This window comes from Orcinus orca, chromosome 9 (genome assembly GCF_937001465.1).
Source record: "Orcinus orca chromosome 9, mOrcOrc1.1, whole genome shotgun sequence".
NCBI lineage: Eukaryota > Metazoa > Chordata > Mammalia > Artiodactyla > Delphinidae > Orcinus > Orcinus orca.
In genome coordinates, this window is record NC_064567.1 from 25,945,456 (window position 1) to 25,967,215 (window position 21,760).

Genomic DNA, 21,760 nt, shown 5'->3' on the forward strand with positions numbered 1-21,760 from the left:
TAGCATAATCATGGGTATGTTACTGTAAGAAAATCCTTCATAAACACCTAGACTTTCCTTCTTTTAAGGATTTTTGGGCCTGTGAACTAGCTCAGATCTGGGAGCTGTGTGAGGGGCCATGAATAATGTCAAACCTTGTTGTTTATATAAATCTAGTAAACATTAAGACAGCTAGCCATCTATTTCAATCCTGAGGATATCATGATATACTGGCAAAGACTGCCGAAGATCTCTGAGGGCCAAACCATTCTTAGTGTTTACAATTCTGGTCCTGCTGCGTATTATGCTAACCACACCCAGGTTTGGTAATTAAGTTCCACCACTTGGCCCTGCCACTATAGGATTCTACCACCTCATTAAACTCAGCAACCCCATTGTAATAGCACCACCTTCCACTGTCATTCTTTGCTTGCAGAGAACAGCCTCTAGCCCCTACCGTAACTTTCAAAACTACTGTTGCTGGGCTTCCCTGGTGGCGCAGTGGTTGAGAGTCCACCTGCCGATGCAGGGGACACAGGTTCGTGCCACAGGTCGGGAGGGTCCCACATGCCGCGGAGCGGCTGGGTCCGTGAGCCATGGCCGCTGAGCCTGCGCGTCGGGAGCCTGTGCTCCGCAATGGGAGAGGCCACGGCAGTGAGAGGCCCGCGTACTGCTAAAAAAAAAAAAAAAAAAAAAAAAAATACTGTTTCTTCCTTCACTGTATGGGTTAACTTTTGTCCATCAAAAGCAGGTTGAAGATCTAACCCCTGGTACCTATGAATGTGACTTATTTGGAAATAAAGCTTTCACAGATAATGTCAAGTTAAGATGAAGTCGTACTGGATTAGAGTGACCCCTGAATCTAATGACTGATAGTCTTTAATAAAGAGAGAAAGATTTAGAAATACAGAGACACAGAGGAAACAGGGAAGAAGGCAATGTGAAGACAGAGACAGATTGAAGTTCAGCTGCCAAAGAAACCAGGAATGCCAAGAACTGACAGTAACCATCAGAAACTAGAAGCGAGGAAGGATTCTTTCCTAGAGACTTCAGAGAGAGCAGGGCCATGCTGACAGATTAATTTTAGGTTTTTAGCCTCCAAAACTGTGAAAGAATAAACTTCTGTTGTTTTAAGCCACGATGTTTGTGGTAATTTGTTATGGCAGCTCTAGGGAAAAGATATATACTCATAATATATCCCTCAAAGCTGTGCTGAAGGGACTGTTCACTGGACCCTCACAGGTGACCTAGTTAGGGGTGAGAAAACAGTTCACATACAAAAATTCGACTCCAGCATTCCTACATCCTTAAACCCTGGAACTCAAAGACCTTATGGTATCTCAAATGTATATTTTTAAATACTGCCCTTCACTGCGTCCTAATTACCACTGGCAGTGAGATCATCAATACCTTTAAATCTAGTTAGATCAGAGAATGAATGTCGGATTCCCATCCTTAAGTCTGACCCCCGTGAAGTACTTCTGGTGCCAAAAATTGTATTAATCTTGGTGTACCCAAGGAGATAGTTTAATGAAGGAATGTGAGCTTAATAGTGGGAAGCAGCTGCATCACACAGGGAGATCAGCTCGGCGCTGTGTGACCACCTAACCGGGTGGGATAGGTAGGGTGGGAGGAAGACTCAAGAGGGAGGGGATATGGGGATATATATATATATATATATATATATATATATATATATATATATATCTGATTCACTTTGTTATACAGCAGAAACTAACACAACATTGTAAAGCAGTTATACTCCAATAAAGATGTTAAAAAAAATTAAAAATAATTAAAAAAAAATAATGCTGGATGAAGAGCATGAGGTCAAGTTTTAGAGGGCTTTGATAAATGGTAGAGAGATTTGGACTTGATGTGATAATAATTGGTTATGCTTGTAAAATGACTTCTAGTCTATAATGCACAATAGATATTTTTTCATTTAAACTTTAATTTTTGACAGGCATGCTGTATTATAGGTGAGGAACTAGAACCAGAGCAGTTAAGAGTCTGCGGAAAATCACGCAGCTAATAAAATGCAGGACATCTGGGAAAAAAAAAAAAAGGAATGTGAGCTTAAACAAATGTAGAAGTACATGTTGGACAGAAAGTCTGTGGTCAAAGAAGTAGAGAAATTGTTACTAATGACTTCAAACTAGAGCAGGTAGAGAACTGCAGAGCTTATGCAGATGGCGAAGAAGCTGCTACATTTGTTTGCCACTATCACAAAGAGGGAGTCTGTTGGAGGGCGCCTTAGCTGTGATGTCTTGGCTCCCGAGAGTAATGGCTTCTAAGTTTCAACTGATCTCTTCTCATTAACAAACCCTAACCTAACACCATACATTCTAGGAAAACTAGTTCCCAGCTTTGGCAGTGGTGCATCGAAGGTAAAGGTGACTGACACTGAACCCTTCCATTCCAGACTAAAAACAGCTCTCACATATTTCTCTGTAAATATTTCCACATGTGACTTCTTCCTCAAAAACTGAGATGTGACACTCTCTTAAAATACTACCTTAAATTGTAATCCTATATTGGATGATATTGACTCAAGTTAGTTTCTAAGTCTTACTGCTCATAAGTAGAGCAGGGGAATATTGTAATTTTCTCTGGAGTTGAATTTTAGTATAAAGAGCAAATATAAGATTTTTAGCAGTCATCTTGATGAGGTTTCAATGAAACCACCGACATCACTGAAATATCTGGACTAAAACACTGTGACAAAAACTGGGAAAATGTTCCAACTGAGACCTCTCATACTTCAAGGAAGCTGAACAGTTCATAATCAACTAACAGTATCACGTGAGAGCCTGTTTCATGTTTAAGTGCAGGTTCCATTGTGAATTGTAGTTATTTATGTTTCTAATAATAAACTGGACCTCACAATAAAGTAACAAGGTAATGTATTTTTACTTTTATACCTATAAAAAGTCAGTATATTGCTTAGTCATTTTTATATTTCCAAGAAAACAATGTGATGGCATAAGGAATTGATTAATGATACCAAAATACTTCCTAAAGCCTGCCTGCTGCCTTCCTTCCTTTCTTCCTTCCTTTGTTTATTTATTTCTATTTTCCCAGATTTACTGAGATATAATTGACATATAACATTGTAAAAGTTCAAGGTGTACAGTGTGTCAATTTGATACGTTTATATATTGCAAAAGGATTACCACCATAACATTAATTTGTAAGCCCTCCAGCCTCTCACATAATTACCATTTCTTTTTTGTGGTGAGAACAATTAAGATCTACTCTCTTAGCAACTTTCAAGTATATAATACAGTATTATTAGCTATAATCATGCTGTACATTAGAACCCCAGAATTTGTTAATCTTATAACTGAAAGTTTGTATCCTTTGACTAATATCTCCCCATTTCCAGCACCTCCTAGCTCCTGGTAACCACTTTTCTACTCTCTGTTAGATTTCATATATAAGTAACATCTTAAGGTATATGTCTTTATCTGTCTGACTTATCTCATTTAGTATAATGCCCTCAAGGCTCATCAGAGTTGTCGCAAAAGGCAGAACTTCTCACTGAATAATATTGTTTTTCATATATATATGAAATGTGTTGATGGACATTTAGATTTTTGAATAGGTTGAATAATACTCTAATGGACATGGGGGCACAGATATCTCTTCAAAATCTTGTTTTCATTTCTTTTGGATATATACCCAGAAGTGGGAGTGCTGGATCATATGGGAGTTCTATTTTTAATTTTTTGAGGAACCTCCACACTGTTTTCTACAGCAGCTATACCAATTTACATTCTCACCAAGAGTGCTCAAGAGTTCCCTTTTCTCCACACCTTCAACAATACCTGCTATTTTTTGTCTTTTTGATAATAGCCGTGCTAACAGGTGTGAGATGATATTTAATTGTGGTTTTGGTTTGCATTTTCCTAACGATTGGTATGTAGAGGCTTTTATCATGTACCTGTTGGCCATTTGTGTGTGTCTCCTTTGGAAAAATGTCTACTGAGTTACCTGACTGTTTTTTATCAGGTTTTTTTTTTTTTCCTGCTATTGAGTTATATGAGTTCTTCATATATTTTGGATATTGACCCTTTATCAGATATATGATTTGCAAATATTTTCTCCCATCCCATAGGTTGCCTTTACTTTTTGCTGATTGTTTCTTTTACTGTGCTTTTAGTTTGGTCCAGTCTCACTTGTTTATTTTTGATTTTGTTGCTTGTACTTTTCATATCCAGGAAATCACTACAAAGATCAATGTCAAGAAGATTTTTCCCTATGTTTCGTGCTAGGAGTTTTCAGGTTCAGGTCTTATGTTTAAGTCTTTAATCCAGGTCTCTATGAACAGTCACTCCTGCTGCATGTCTGCTAATCTGTGTTTTTCTTCCTTGTTCCTAGCCAGCTCTATACATCTCAGCTTTGCCAGACTGGGTGGGATGAAACCTAAGCAAGATCTTCATGCAGTGCCCCCAAGAGGCTGGAAAAGGTGGTTGCTCACTCCGTTCTTCCTTTCTTGGTGAGAGAAACTCTTTGTACCTGGTAAACTCCTTGGCACTGAAGAGTGCTGGCTTGGGGATAGGATGATGCAAGCAAAATGAAGTTGTCTTCCTTCTCCTCTGTGTGATTATTTCAGTTTTTTCCACTGTGCTGCTAAAACTTCCTAAGTGGACTCTAGTGGTCTCCCAGAGCTGTTTTTTATTTGTGGCCAGCTATCCAATCATTGATCTTTGTGGGGGAACGGGGAAGCTGGGTTCTCCTAAGTCACCATTATTTTTTTCTGCAGCCTCTTCATTAATTTTTAGGTAAATGAGATTATTTTATAAAGCAATGTTGTTTAATATTTCTAAATTATCATCTCATCAATTTTTTTTCCTCATCACCATTATAACAAATATAACCCTTTGTTCCTAGTTGCACAACAAAATTTCAAAGAGTGAAATTCAGTTTACCCAATATTTATAAACTGATTGTTCATCTTCTTTCTATTTCCCTCAAAGAAGATAAATAAACAGAAAGAAAATAAACCTGGAATTTTGACTGTAAGGAGTCATGTGGTCTCAGAGGAAAGAAGTTAATGTATTGAAAAGAAAGAGGAGACCCAAATCAGACTGAAGGGACTTTAATCCTATGTCTGGAGAAACATGTACATTTTGTAGATACAAATCTAGTCTCCTCTGATGACCCTTAGGGTTACTACCAGCTCTTCCATAATATATACCTTGTCTCCACTGTTAGAGACAAAATTCAGAATGAAAAAAATCATTCTGAAAATATTCTCTAACGTTTGCATATCATTAGTCTATTTTAAGGGTTGCTAAAGCTGTGTCTGAAGCTAGAATTCAGCTTTCACAGGTGAAAAATTTCCAAATCCAGTCATTCAGCAATTATTATTTTTTGAATATATACTCTTCAGGATACTCTATTAAAAACAAAACAAACAAACAAACAAGAAACAAATAGATAACAAACTTAAATGCTATAATGATTTAAAGAGGGATAAACGCTATACTGCTAGAATGATTTCCATGACATTATATTCAAGTATATTTGGAGAACTTTGGTCTATAATGTTGTTTTCAACACATCAGCTTTTGGAAGAAGTATCACTTGGAGATAAAAAGCCACAAGTAATTACACTTGAATTTTACCAAATTCGGAGTTGTCAGGTCACTGAGGAGTAGAGTTTCCACATGTGTGTGCACCTCCTATAATGAGATTTCCCAGCAGAAGCTGACAAAGTAGGTCTGTGAAGCTAAAAGGGACATAATTCCAGAATAATATCATAGCAATAAAGAGCACACGGTCTAGAGTTAGACAACTCAATTTGAAGCAATTTCTAACAGTCCTCAAAACTTCCTGTCAGTGAGAACCTTGAGAAGTTATTTAATTTCACTGTTGAGTCTCCTTTTTGTAAAAATGGTGGTAATAACAATTCCAACCTCGTACATAAAAGCTGTAAACATTTAAAGTCATGTCAAGCATGTGGTAGATGTGCAGCAGGGTAATTATTATTGCTGGTTAAAAATTTCAAATATATTTTGTCCAATTAAATAGAAACCTGGAATATACATTTTGGCCTTTAGATACCTAGGTTCCCTCAAATGCAGAGTCAGTTGCTATATGATTCAGCTTTAGATATTCCTGCAGTTTTAACTGTGCCACAGTTCTTCAGGGTTTAAAATAAAGCTTCCTGGTTATACCTTACCACAGGAAGTACGGTTTGGGGTTACCTTTTGTCTTTTTTCTCTCTCGTTTCTTTCTTCCTCCTGTCTTACTTTCCTCTTTTCCTTTCTTTTTCTTTTTCTTTTTCTTTCCACTGCATTTACTACCAATATAAAAAAATGTTAAAATGAAAAAACAAGCTATTCTTAGTTCTCCAGTGGTTCTCATCCCTCCTTCTTCCCCACACAGCTCCTGACCTATTTCCTCAGGGTCCGTTCAAAACTGGACCTGGTGCTCACTTCGGCAGCACATTTACTAAAACTGGAACGATACAGAGAAGATTAGCGTGGTCCCTGCGCAAGGATGACACACAAATTCGTGAAGCGTTCCATATTTTTGAAAAAATACTGGACCTGTTCACTGGTGTTTTCACAGAAAACAACCAACGCCAGGGATGCAGAGGCAGAGAGTGGGAAGAGGGCGACAGTACTATCCAGGTTCCACCAAAGGCAGGCCAGGTGGAGAGGCACAAAATTCAAACAAAAGGGCTGATGGCCTCACAGTGACATAGTCTAACTAAAATGGACTGGAAAGGAACTACAGAAGGCCCCTCAGAGGCTTTGTAAAACATCTCAGCGGCTGTGTCCTACCCACAATAACTGACTCCAGGAGAAGGATGAAGAGGCCAGGGGAAGTTGTGGAAAGTTTCACGTGTCGGGAGGTGGGGAAAGTCTAGAAGGCACCAAGAGCCTCACTCATTTTTTTTTCTTTTGCGGTACGTGGGCCTCTCACTGTCGTGGCCTCTCCCGTTGTGGAGCACAGGTTCTGGACGCGCAGGCTCAGCGACCATGGCTCACGGGCCCAGCCGCTCCGCAGCACGTGGGATCCTCCTGGACCGGGGCACGAACCCGCGTCCCCTGCATCAGCAGTGGACTCTCAACCACTGCGCCACTAGGGAAGCCCAGCCTCACTCATTTTGACAGAAAAACTTCCTCTAGTGTTGGGAAGTCACAAAATGCCAAGGACGCTGAGAAAAGAAAGCTATGAGGGGGATGCAGAGTCTCACAAGACACAGCGATCACAGACCACGGCGGTGGGGATCGTGCTACTGAGGCAGAAACCACGGAGTCCAAGAGCAGGGAGAGTGGCCTTTCAGGAAGTGACTCTGGTGAGAGAGAGGAAGATCCAGGAAGCAGCTGAAGGGAGCAAAGATGGGGTCCTGAGGCAAGGCTCTGGAGGCTGGATCAGAAGAAAGGGCACCAGTGATGAAACACAACTCTGGGGGCGGGTGTCAGTGACTGAGGTCGGGGGTGGAACAGCCGCACAGTAGCCATCACAAGGCACAGGGAAATAAATGGCTGTTGGCCATAGAGGGCCCCTTCCAGGCTGGTGGGAAGGCACAGTCTCACAGAGGTCCACTGATGCCTGGGTGGCAGAAGGCACAGAGGTCTTCATATCAACAATGGCCCTTTTTGGCACTGTTGGCAGAGAGGGTGGTGGGATCTGTCTTCCATAACCTGGGGTCCACCCTTGGGCCAGCAGGCATTCTTGTTAAGGGGCCAGTTGTGAGTGTTCAAGGGTGTCTCTGTTCTTTGTGAAGGCCTCCCCTGGAGGGACCCCCTTGGCCTGGTCCAGGAAGGAGGTTCAGCACTGACTCCCCCACCAACCATGACCATATGGGCCAGACCAGGGACCTAAGCCTCCTTGAATTGGGCCTCTACCCTAAGGAGGAAACGGGAGACTCCCCACTGGTGCAATCATGGGTCCCCTTGGTCCTAGAGGGCCTCTGGGAAGAGCAGTGAGCCCCCCATCCTGTCTGGGGTCTCTTCCCCTCTGGAGATGGGGGCTGCAGTGGCCGTGGCTGCCCCTGCTGATTCTGCTTCTTTCCTTTCAGCATCGTGGTTATGGCAACGGCTGCAGTGGGATTTCCCGTTCTTTCTTTTGAAAGCAGGTTGTCCTATCCAAGCGTTTCTGGAAATTCTCAGGGAAAGTTATGTATTTCTTTTTCTGACTTCCAGCAGACAGCTGACTTACAGACCTGACCTTCACTCTTTGAAGTTCTCCAAGGTGATGACTGCTGAAAGCATTCTCACATTAATTCATTCTAAGTGTGGGCATAAGCCCCTCCCTGAGAGGAAACAATTATCTTTAGGAAAAACATCACTGTAACCACAGAAAAGGTAAAACCAAATTCTATATACTCCAGGCTCAGCGTCAAAGCAGATATACCTTCCCTGTCTCCACCTTTCCAGCCTCCCAAAATTTCTGTAAAATTTTAAAACAAACAAACAGAAGTCTCCTGCAGTGCGTGGCTTGCTGTGAACGCCCAGTACTCAGACATAGAGAAGGCACTTCTTCTCTTTGTGAACACACTCCTGGATTTATGGCATTTTTCTTTTACTTTGGTCATTCTCAAAAATCATGTTCATTGTTTGAGGGATAACCTATTCCTGAAGACATCAACCTTGAAATTCCAAACATCAATTTTGCACTGGAAATATAACAACATAATAGGTAAAAGTAGACGCACTAACTTATGAACCTCTGTTAAATCACCAAAATAGGTGTTTTGTTTTTAATTTTTGAAACCAAATATTATGAATATCATAAAATGTTTAAAATACCTCACTGGCAGGTTTTGGCAGTTGAAACCCCATTTTAAATTGAATAGCATTTTAGAAAAATTATGTAAACTACCAATGAGATAAACACATTGAGTAAGCAAAAATGCCTACATTTCAATTTGATGGCATGCATGTATCCCTAATCTGTTTTGGGGGAAGCCTGGTATATCAGATGCCTATGTGATGATGTTTGAGGTTGCCCACAATGGTGAAGGTGGTTTGACCCCTATATACTGGTATATATGTCATATGTATATATATACTTACATATATATACACACATATACATATACTTACTTATTCATTTAAATTTCAGGAGCATGAAGTTAAATAAATTTTATTCCTTAGTTTAGGATATGCCATCTTCATTATAAAATTTTACTCTTATTTGAATTTATTTGCTTATGTTTTCCCTTCATCTTTTACCATCACTGCCATTCCTTTCCTCCAATAAGCACACAATCTTAGGATTTTGATAAATTTTGTTTATGTAGTATCCTTGTCTCCCTGAGAGGAAATATAGAACAAGATGCTAAAATAAAAATGACATGTAGTGAAGGACTCGACTTTTACTGTACTTTACAAAGGCCCCTTATCTTCAGTGCTGTCCTGAAAACTAAGAACAATAATAATAATGAAATAGTCAAACTAAAAGCATCACTCCTTTCAAATGCTTTGCATACTATCTTAAGGCAACAGAAAAAATGGCTTAAGTGTAAATCCTGTTTTCCAGCAATAATTGTGTTTAAAAGGGATTTTTCCCACAAGGTCTACATTAACTGGTTGAAATTTCTTTCCAACCTGCAGAGTCATAAACTTTTATTTGTTTAAATGCCAATATAGATGTGCAAAGCCTATCTTTACTATACATGAGCTGTGAAGGATTTGAATCATAATTACATGATTTTAAGAGGCACAGAAAACATTACCTCTACTGATTTACTACAGCCTCCTCCATATGCCTCAATTTTTAATACAATAGCACTTACACAGAAGGTGGAGAGGCACACAGATTGAGAAATAGATACTCTTCTATATTATTATAAATTAATGGTGCAAAAACAACAGAGATCTTCTTCTCAGTTTTCTAACAGAACATGACAGTATCGCCTTTCTTGAAATGGCAGAGGATGGGTGGGAGAAGGGGGCTCGGACTCCTATACACACTAATATTTACTACAAATCACTGCCTTAAAATCAGATGACCAAAGAGACTTATGGCAACTTTATAGGGGATCAGCTCTCTGAATGTAATAAACACATCATATTGACTAAATTTTTAAATTAAACTCTGTTTTTAAAATTGTTTTCCCACATTTTTTTACAAAAATAAATTCTAGTATTTTTGTTGATGGTGATGTCAGTAGTGTTTTAAAATAAGTAACACTGTAAATCTGATAGGGAATACTGGGGTGAAAGAATTGAACTAGTTATTCCAACTTCTTGAAAGCAAGCATTATGCCTTGAACTTGGTTTATACTGATGATGGCCCTGTGCAAGACACTAGGCAAACTGAAGAATAATAAGTCTCTATTATGCATTGTTGATAATAAGATCAATCTGTATGCTTTAGATTAGAATGAACTTTCTCTTTTATATTCATAGACTCATGCATATAACTCACAGTTATAGGATAACTTGATGAGAATTAGAGCTTGGGCTTAATAAAATTCAGTTTTCACCAAGGAACAATAAAGAGACAGCACATTAAAACTATACTGTACTGAAATATAGGGCACTGAAGTGAAAAATAAAAGTAAGAAGATGTAGGAAGTGAAACTGTAACATAAATTTATAAGTATTTTCAGCCAGAGTTGCCCAAGGCCTAATGAAAAAGGTAGTAACTGGATATTCATCTCGTATCATAGGGATTCCACACGTCATGAAAAACATGTGGCAAATAGGCAGAAAAAGCAAAAAAAAAAAAAGGTTACAACAAGTTGAATAAAAAAATCAGTGAAGATTTTATAAGATCATTAAAAAGATAACATTTCAAAATGGAAAGAGTAGTCTATTAAAGTTAAATGGACAAAAGAATTTGGTATAGATGTAGTGTCATTAGATATTATAATATTGATACTAAGCATCATCATCATTATCATATCTAAAAATCACTGAGACCTACCATGAAGCAAACACTATACCGGTATCTATCAATTCCTCCTGGTAGCTACAATTTGCAGGTAAGTAAATTAAGGCTGTTAAGAGTTCCCACAGCCTTACGATGAGATCAAATAATTTGCCATGAGTCTGATGGAACTAGTCTTAAATCCCAGTTTGTCTACCTCATCCATCAGTAGAATCACCTTAGTTAAATATTTTAACCTTTAACCTCCTGCTTAATTGAGACTTATTTTATTAAATCGGGTTTGTTGTTAAAAAAACGCACTTTATTTAGTAGCTCATTTCTGTCACTGATGCAGTATTCTAAAGATTTTTTTTTAATGTGGGCCATTTTTAAAGTCGTTATTGGAATTGTTACAATATTGCTTCTGTTTTATGTTTTGGTTTTTTTGGCCATGAGGCATGTGGGATCTTAGCTCCCTGAACAGGAATCAAACTCGCAGCCCCTGCATTGTAAGGCAAAGTCTTAACCACTGGACCATCAGGGAAGTCCCTGATGCAGTATTTTAAACTCTTAAAGAACAGTGGGTTTGCTTATAAAATTTTTAAAGATATTGAGCTCATTCTTCTTAGACATTTTCTTTATAAGAATAGCACCACATTTAGGGTTTACATGCAAAAATAGTTTTTCATTATTTCCTAGACATTAAATACTCTACCTCAAATTGAAATTCAAACAAATACACCAATTCTACAAAGAGATGTCTACAAACCAACCAACTGGCTGAGCTCTAGGGTGTAGTTTCGGGTTTTCTCTAGGCTGATTTCTAAAAATATTTTGTTGGTATACCAATAATCTGGTTAAATTACCTGACAATATCTGGTTAAACCTGACAAACTGTATAACATGGCAAAAGCAAAAAACTATATCATTCTATTTGTCCATGCTAAAGACTGAAGTACAGCACAACTACAGCAATGAAAAGAACATAGAAAATATATAGCCTGCTTCTCCATAGCCTTACATTTCACTCCTAAGATTATACTTGAGTATATAAAATACTTTCAGATTTTATATGTTTTTCTAATAAAAAGGATAGTGGTATGGACACTTTTAAATCACAAACAATTTTAAATTTTTTATTGGGCTGTAAAATTATAAATAATTTTATTTTAAAGCAGATTTATCTTCCGAAGTGTCATAGGCTAAAATTTTCTTCAAATCTTTGAATATATGATCAAGTGAATAAGTTAGGTTATGGGATGATCTAAAACTGCATAAAAACAGAAAAATAATCCTACTCTACCACCCCAAGGGGTAGAATTGGAACCAAAGAAAAGTCCTTAAAAACTGCTCAGATATTAACAATGGAAAACTCTGGATAGAGGGTTTGGATTCAGTTATTCATTCTGAAAACTGACTCTTACCTAATTCAGATACTTTTCTTAACACTGATATTCCTTCTATTCATTACTGCCTTCCTTTAGATCAAGGAACTGATGCATGGATGCAAACAAGTTCCCTCACTCCATTAGTTGTAAACAGTTTGGTATTCTCCTTGGCAGCATTTACAATGAGGGAAGGAGGAGATGGCAAATTAGATCTCTCATTCGGTGATATTCCTTTTTAGTAATCTTTCTAAATTTTTTATCAAGTCTCTCCTTTGATCCAGCTTCAAAAATATATGTTCAGCCCTAATTTTGAATTTTGGTTCTTTTTCATTTTTGATTAATAGGAAAGTACATATTAAAGCTGTCATCTGGGAATGAGTCTATAGTCTACAGATCATAGGCAGGTCGGCCAAAGAGTTTTTCTACCAAATTATATTCCCAGCAGGAGTAGATATGGATACTCGCACAAGCTCTGCGCACGGTGACATCTGTATCTGTGAGAAGGGTTCTATTTGCATACCATCTGGCACCAGAGAGTTGAACTACTTGAAGTCATACTGGAGACATTTTTGGCTCTGGCAATCAGGGTTACAGATATCTGGTGAGTTAAATGCTCCAACGGAGCTGCTGACAGGAGTATTACAGCCCTCAAAAGGACAAACTGGGTGGTATCATTAGACTGGCTAGAATTATTGTAACTAAAGGAAGACATCTAAGTTAGGAATTTCTCTTCTTGTGGAAAATCCAGAAAGGCTTATATGTCATATTAATTCACAGTATTAAAGTTCAGCCTTCAAAAATAAGTGAGTTTTTTAAATAAAGACATTAACCTTGAGACTCAATTAGAAAAGGATTAAGAATGTTCTTTCCAAGGTGCAGCATACTGTATAAGTAACAGCTTGAGAGAAAATTACAGTCATTAGTGTGTAATGGTAAAGAGTTTTTATTTCTATTTAATTCAAATTAAATCTGATTCAAAATACATGGGGAACAGGGGTGGTTATTGCCAGAAATGCTATTAAAGCTTCTGTTCAGCGTTTCTGTAGACTCTTTTTTTTTTCCGGTATGCGGGCCTCTCACTGTTGTGGCCTCTCCCGTTGTGGAGCACAGGCTCCGGACGCACAGCCTCAGTGGCCATGGCTGACGAGCCCAGCCGCTCCGCGGCATGTGGGATCCTCCCGGACCGGGGCACAAACCCGCGTCTCCTGCATCGGCAGGCGGACTCCCAACCACCGCGCCACCAGGGAAGCCCCTCTGTAGACTCTTTATTAAAACGAGATTGACAGTATCATCTCTGCCATTACCCTTTTGTTTATTCTCCCCTCATGACTACCCTATATGCAACTGCTTCTGGTTGGAAGCAGAATCAGGGAGTGGAAATGAAAGAGTGAGGGAAGGGAAACATGGTGGAAAGAACTACATATTGTAGCTTAGGAGAGAATAAGTTTAAAAATTTTTACTCATCATTTCTAAGATTGGGTTTATAAAAAGAAACTCTGTACTTGGTTGTGATTCTTCCATTTTTAAATTGAATTACAGTATTGATTCAGGGTTTTTTTTTCTTCTTACAATGCCTTGCTCGTGATAAAGGAACTTTCATAAAAACTCTGACCAACTTCCAAGTACATTTAAAACTAATGTACTTGTTTTAAATTTTGTTCCCAACAATGGATGTTTTATTTTCTGCCCACTATAATTTGTGATGATTAATTGTCTATTCAGTTATTGGTTCTTACTCATAATAACTACAAAGGTGTAATTTGTAGTAAAGCATCCTTTGTTCCTTCATTCTTTTGTTCTTTCCTTTATTTTTATCTTTTATTTTCATTATCTTTCATTCCGGGAAGTAGATTTGGTTAGTCTCCTATGGCTGCTGCACCCACGAACTTGGTGGTTTAAAATAACACAAACTAAAAATAACATAATTTGACCTACAATTCTGGAGGCCAGAGGTCTTGACAGCAATGTGTCAGCTCTTTTGGAGGAGCTAAGGGAGAATCCATTCCTTTCCTTTACCAAGAGAGGTTCACAGCCTCCCCTCCAGCAATGGCACCACTAGGACCTCTGCTTCCATTATCTCCTTCTTCAAAGGACACTTGTGATTACAATGGACCCACCTGAAAAAGCCAGAATAATCTCTCCATCTTAAAATCCTTAATATAATTACATCTGCAGAGTCCCTTTGCTAGGTAAGGTTTGCTAGGTAAGGTATCCACAGGTTCTGGGATTAGAACACAGACAACTTTGTAAAAACACTGTGTCACCTACCACATACACAGAAGGCACCAAATGATCATATCAGAAGGTAACAATTTCCACTAGTGTGAACTGCCATCTTTTTTTTTTTTTTTTGCGGTACGCGGGCCTGTCACTGCTGCGGCCTCTCCCGCTGCGGAGCACAGGCTCCGGACGTGCAGGCTCAGCGGCCATGGCCCACAGGCCCAGCCGCTCCGCGGCATGCGGGATCCTCCCAGACCAGGGCACGAACCCGTGTCCCCTGCATCGGCAGGCGGACTCTCAACCACTGCGCCACCAGGGAAGCCCTGAACTGCCATCTTATTGAGACAGATGATGTAATGGTGTTGCAATCATCAGCAATGTTCTCTTGGATGGAAGGAAATGGAAGTCACTTACCTGCCTCTAGAGAGTCGTCGGTTCACTTATGCATGAGTCTTATTGAACAATAACCTGAAGCAATTGAAGAAGTTGTCTCTTCGCAAGAAGCTTAAAATCTAGTATAAGTAAAAAGGTATACAAATAAGTAATTATTAGAAAAGGCAATGTGGTAAGTGCCCTAGGAGTTGAATCTAGTGCATCAGGAAATAGGGGACAAAGAGAGCACACTGATCAGGGTTATCAGTGAAAGCCTTATTTTTTAAAAATTTATTTGGTAAGTACTTATGCAGCTCTTACTTTATTCCAGACATCAATCTACATATTTTCAAAAATTACTCAATTAATTCTTATAACAACCCTCTGTGAAATTTATTATTATTATTATTATTATTATTATCCCAATTTCACACATGAGGAAACTGAAGAACAAAAAGGTTAAGAAGTTAAATAAAGTCATACCTAGAAGGAGATCTGAGCCCAGGCAGTCTGGCTCCAGGTTCCCTTTCTTAACCACTACCCTAAGCTGACTTTCAGAGAGAGCCACTAGGGCCAGACTCTTTCAAGTACTATATTAAAAGGTTTGTGAGTGGAGAAGACAAGGAACATTCTGGGTTATAAAAAGCGGCTTATCTGAAGGCAGGAAAGCAAAGAAGGACACAGCTGTTCAGCTAACTATCATAGCTCAGTTATCTTGAAGAGTAAGGAGATACATAGCTGTATGTAATTTGTACCCATACATTTAAAGATGAGTTAAACTCCAAATCATTGGGCCATGCCACCTACCCCAGAGCATCTTAAGCTTTCAAGTCACCTTAACCTGAATCTTGAGTTGAGCATAAATATGAAGCCCATAAAATCTTGGTTTGAGGAATTTTGGTTTACTAGCAATTACCTGTCAGGGTATTTAGATAATTTCAGGTCTGGAAATGTCTCTCTCAGTTCTTGGGATATGTTTTTCTCATCGTAAGAATTACTAAACAATATATAGCTTCATGATAACAAAGGGCAAAACAGTAAAGTGGTAAAGAGCTTCAGAATCAGACACACCTGGATTTGAGTCACAACTCTACTAGTTGCTAGTTATATACAACATATTTGCCTCCTTTAGGCTAAGTTTCTTCATCTGTAGAATGGGGGTAAGAGCAATTACTACTTCTTCAAGTGGTAGTTATAAATACTAAAGATTGCATATTGAAACACATAATACAGACTATTAATTACTCAGTAAATGTTAGCTACTATTACTATTATCAGCCGATCATCTGATTTTTATATTGACATTATGTGGCAGGAATTGGACTGTGAGGTATTCATAACACAGCAAACTGAAAATTTCAATGTGTAAGAAAGCTTAGTTTTGAACAATGATAAAAAAGGCAGCAAGGTATAGCAGTTAGAAAAATAGATTTTGGAATAAGACAGACTGGGTTGAACTTCTAGCTCCATGACTTGCCATACTTACAGCTATCTGACTCTGAGTGTGTTAATTAGCTTTCCAAATCTATTCTTGCCATCTGAGTAAAATAATACAAATAATATCATATACTCAATGCATTACACATATAAAGAAACTAACACACTGCCAGAAACACAGTAGATACTCAAAAAATATTAACCTTGTTTAACAATTCTAACTGGATTCCTATTATTTCCTTCTAAATGTTATTTGTGATAAAAGCTAACAAAGGTAGAAGAATAGCACATTATTGGCATATCAATGTTAGATCAACAATTTACTAATGGTTACAAGATAACACATCATTTAGATATTTTACAGTGGGCCACAATATCTTTTTGACAAAAAAAAAATCTTATATTGCATTTTCTTTTTAATTACATAGGTTTATGCCTGAATTCACCTATTTAGTTTTGATGAAAGCAGTCAAATTGATCAGTGTTTGGGAACAACTGTTTCTAAAAAATACAAACTTAAAATGGTATAGTATGCAATTTCATTAAAAAAAAAAGAACAAAATAATGCCATTTGCAGTGACATGGATGGACTTAGAGACTGTCATACCGAGTGAAGTCAGACAGAGAAAGACAAATATTATATGATATCACTTAAATGTGGAATCTAAAAAATGATACAAATGAAATTATTTACAAAACAGAAATAGACTCGTACATATAGAAAACAAACTTATGGTTACCAAGGAGGAAGGGGGGGTAAATTGTGAGAATGGGATTGACATATACACACTACTGTGTATAAAATAGATAACTAATAACGACCTACTGTATAGTACAGGGAACTCTACTCAATACTCTGTAATGACCTATACGGGAAAAGAATCTAAAAAAGAGTGGATATATGTATATGTATAACTGACTCTGTTGAACACCCAAAACTAACACAACATTGTAAGTCAACTATACTCCAATAAAAATTAATTTAAAACAAGAAATTGGAGTTTTAGAATTTACTTACATATTTTAATTGTTACTGACTGAATCAAAGAAATCCGTTTGGAAAATTTAGTACATTTCCTGGCATTGTTCTTGGGTCATTATTTACTAAAGCTGCACTTTTACAGCAGGAGGGGAAATTATTATAAAGTTAATTGATAAACTAAGCATTTCCGCCAGAAGGAAAGAGCTGATTTTACAACTGCAAATGGGTCTGAAAAACTTAAAGCACATATTCAGGGAGTCCCAGATTTACACATACAGCCTCCCTGATACCAATACTTTTAGCTAGCATTTATTGAGAACTTTTAGTGCCAAGCACTTTAAAAGAAGTAGAACATTTAACTGACAAATTAAGACCTATGAGAGTTAATCTCACACACACCCATTTTCCAGATGAGTAAACTGAGGTTTGTATGAGTTAAAAAGTTTTGTTCAAGTCATATCATTGGTAAGTGGCAGATGTGGGACTTGAATTCAGGTATGACCAATTCTAAATACCATATTTTTCACTTCTGTTTTTAATATCTTTACAGATAATCCCAGAAAATAATCTCTCTATAGATAATTACAGAAAATAACTTCTCATACGCTTTCTATAAATATTATTTTTATCTTTCAAAGCACATCATATGATGTTCCTTACTTCTATCCTTGCCCCCTTCTCCATCACCAGGATGCCCTCATCACTGTTATAGGCTGGGCTCTTCTACTCCTCCCAACTCCACAGCCTCTCAACTATGGCACCCATCCCATTCAACCCCTTGCTTGACTACCTTTACTCTTTCACTGCATCCATGCTGTACTGTATGTCTGGAGGAAGGTGTCCTGGGATAAAAGAGCAGAGTAGGCAATTCCTACTTTCTCCACTGCAAGCTCCAACACACTAATTTTGGATGCTATATAGTAACTTTGATAAAATGACTAGTATGTACAGTCTAGGATATTCTCTGAAAAATAGATTTTCAAAATTTCATTTCATACATTTACATACTCAAAAAATTCTCTGCTTTTCCATCAATTTTGTCATCATTTTTTATTTAATTCCAAGAGATAACTATACTAGAACCAAAGGAAGGAGACTTTTAAATTTTATCTTTTTCTTTATAGCTTTTAACACAAAACCCATTAAGAGAGAAAGAAAAAAATGATCAATAAGTAGTGTTTATTGGTGACTAGAGAATGGATCAAATGTTTTAATATTCATTTCCTGTAGAAAGTCTAGGATGATAAGGAGTCATGGAGAAAAAGAGGAAGGAAGACAACTCTTAGAGTGAGAATAAAGGTTAAACAAGTTAGAGAGCAAAGGAGAAAGGAAAATGGAAAATATGAAAGATTTGAAAGCAGAAAATATAGCAGATTTGAAAAATATAGAAGACAAAAAAATTAAAAATATGGAAGACTTGAAAGCAGCAGACAACTTCCAAAGGAATAATATAATGTACCATTCCACAGACACTGGATGCATCTATTATCACTATCCACCAGATCCCAAATTCAAATCTCAGCTCTTCCCTTTACAGGCTTCCAATCCTGCAGGCTGTGAATCTCTCTGGGCCTCAGCTTTATGCTTTAGAAAGTTTCAGTAAAGACCAAATGAGACAACATTTTGTGCACTTTGCAAACTGGACCTTGAAAAGGGATATGGTTACATGCCAGGAGGTTCAAAAAACAGCAGGATGAATACAAGACATGTCCATTGAGTGACAATCTATTTAAAATATTGTTTGTATGTTAAAAAAGACATCCATATTTGGAAGTAGCAAGCAAATTCCACTTTTTTTTCAGATTCCACACAGAACTTTAAAAAAGTTAATGCATATGAAGTAGTCCAAATAGTGCTGACCTAATAAGCACTATTTGTTACCTTAGAGAAAATTAAATGTCCTGTGAGCTTTTCAAAAGCATTAGAAGTTTCACGGCAAAATACATTTCAGAAACATTGTATGTTGTATCTTACAATGCATATTAATGCACATTAACATTAAAGGCATTGAAGAATCCTACAGCAAGAAAACTTGTTTAATTCATTCAACTCCAACATTAATCAATATATTTACTCCTGAAATTCTACTTTTCTTTGGAATACCTATTAATAACTCTGTGAATACTAATGGTCCGGGGGAAAACTTTTAGTTAGCTGTTCCGAGACCTTTGCTCACCAGCTACCATAAATACTCCTCTGTCTCTGGGAACACACAACTGGAATTCTCAATAAATATCTTATACAGAACTTTTTGAACATAACTCACATGTAAGTTAAGAACAATTTTTATGACATGATTTTTCTAAGAGTTGGATCCTTTCATACCAATCTATGACCAAAATGGGAAAAAGACAGCTTTACATCAATTTCCTATATGGAAGTTGACATATAGAAAGATTAAATAGCTTCAGTTTTATATGTAATTTATAATTTTCCTCACAAACTGCAACAAACATTTTTTGAAAAATTAAGTGCCTCATTCAGATCCTGAATGATTATACAAGGGTCATTGTATAATCATTTATGCAATGTCATTATTCAAGGTCATTTATAAAACTATTAAAATAAATCCTGTTATTTAAATACAATATATGTAATTTTATTATTTCTCTGGAAACATTAACCATTACCATTAAACATTAATTAAAGACTTCTGAAGTCTTTAAAGTTCCTATCATTTTCTTTTTTTAAAATTTTTATTGGAGTATAGTTGATTTACCAAGTTGTGTTAGTTTCGGGTGTACAGCAAAGTGAGTCAGTTATACATATACTTATATCCACTCTTTTTTAGATTCTTTTCCCATTATAGGCCATTACAGAGTATTGAGTAGAGTTCCCTGTGCTATACAGTAGGTCCTTATTAGTTATCTATTTTACACATAGTAGTGTGTATATGTCAATCTCAACCTCCCAATTTATCCACTCACCCTTTTCCCCCTGGTAACCATAAATTTGTTTTCTACCTGTGACTCCTATCATTTTAATAGTCACTGCTTATGTAAGGACAAGTAGAGGACAAGAAAAGTGCACTGAGATGAGTTTATAGGGCATTCACATAAGCTCACTATCTGACTAAATCAGAGAAAAAAACCCACTGTGAATTATTTAAATTCTCACCTCATCACCTCATCAAAATCATACTCTACTAACATAAGTGGAACTTACAGAATAATCAAAATGGCAAATACTGAATCTTCCATTGCAGAAGTTATACTCTCCTTCATAAAAAATATGTTTGAACTGATAATGCCAAGTGAGAGTTTGAGCACATAAATTAACATGTTGGTTAATTTTTTTTTAAATGTTCAGATGTTTCGTACTTGAATATACCAGTTTGCATGAAAAAATGTCAATCTCAACATTCTTATAATCAATTATACAAAGAGATCTTTATGTTTTGTATGTTAATCACCATGAATGACATCAAAGCAAAATTTTCCATTTAAGCTTTATGGTTAGATAACAATTTAATTGTCACTGTAAAAACCTGCAATTTTACAATCTCCTGAGATACTGGTTATTGATTACTTTCTCTGATTGCATTACTTCCAATGAAAACAATCATTCACGCAATGCTGAGTTTTAAATATTTAGTAATTCAGGTGCTGTAGCTTAAACTTCCTCTATGAAAAAATGATGTTAATTCAATGGAATTAGATTCCACATATAAATGAGATCATGTGTTTTTTTTTTTTCTTTGTGTCTGGCTTATTTCACTTAGCATAATGCCCTCCAAGTTCATCCATGTTGTTGCAAATGGGAGGATCTCTCTTTTTTTAAGACTGAATAATATTCCTCTGTGTGTGTGTGTGTGTGTGTGTGTGTGTGTGTGTCACAATTTCTTTATCCATTCACTGAGGGACACTCAGGTTGTTTATCATGAGCAATGCTGCAATGAACATGGGAATGCAAATATCTCTTTGTGGTACTGATTTCATTTTCTTTGGGTATATACACAGAAGTTGGATTGCTGAAATATGTAAAAGTAGAGAGTAGAATTGTGGTTACCGGGGGAGATGTTGGTTAAAGAGTACAAAGTTGCAGTTATATAAGATGAAGAGATTTAATGTATAGCATGATGACTAAAGTTAATAATAATGTATTGAATACTGGAAATTTGCTTAAATTTACCTGAATATGTAAATTTCAGGTGCTCTCATCACACAAAAAAACGGTAACTTCATCAAGAGATAATATGTTAATTAGCTTGGCGGTAGTAATCATTTCACTATATATATGTATATCAAATCATCATGTTGTATACCTTAAATATATACAATTTTTATTAAAAAAATAAAATATACTAAAAGATGGCAGGTTTTTTGGATTCAATTCTCTGGCAACAATATACTCATTTTAAAATCATCACTATATGATTGGAATCAAACAAAGAATAACTTTAGAAAAAAGACTTCAATGGGTTTAGGAAAACAAATTGTTTTTAAGCACATCTGAAGGATCCATTCACATTCAGTCATTTAAAGTCCTAATCATTCTTCTTACATCCTTCCACCTGCATTATAAGTTAGTTTCCAATCTGTCA

The 21,760-nt window shown here is 36.9% G+C and overlaps 1 non-coding gene across 1 annotated transcript; it reads left to right on the top strand.

Annotated features, from left to right (window-relative positions):
- Positions 1-6,417: 6,417 nt before the first annotated feature.
- LOC117199779 (U6 spliceosomal RNA) lies at positions 6,418-6,524 on the top strand. The gene has a single exon (XR_004481118.1). It is a non-coding gene; the product is annotated as a U6 spliceosomal RNA (small nuclear RNA).
- Positions 6,525-21,760: the final 15,236 nt, after the last annotated feature.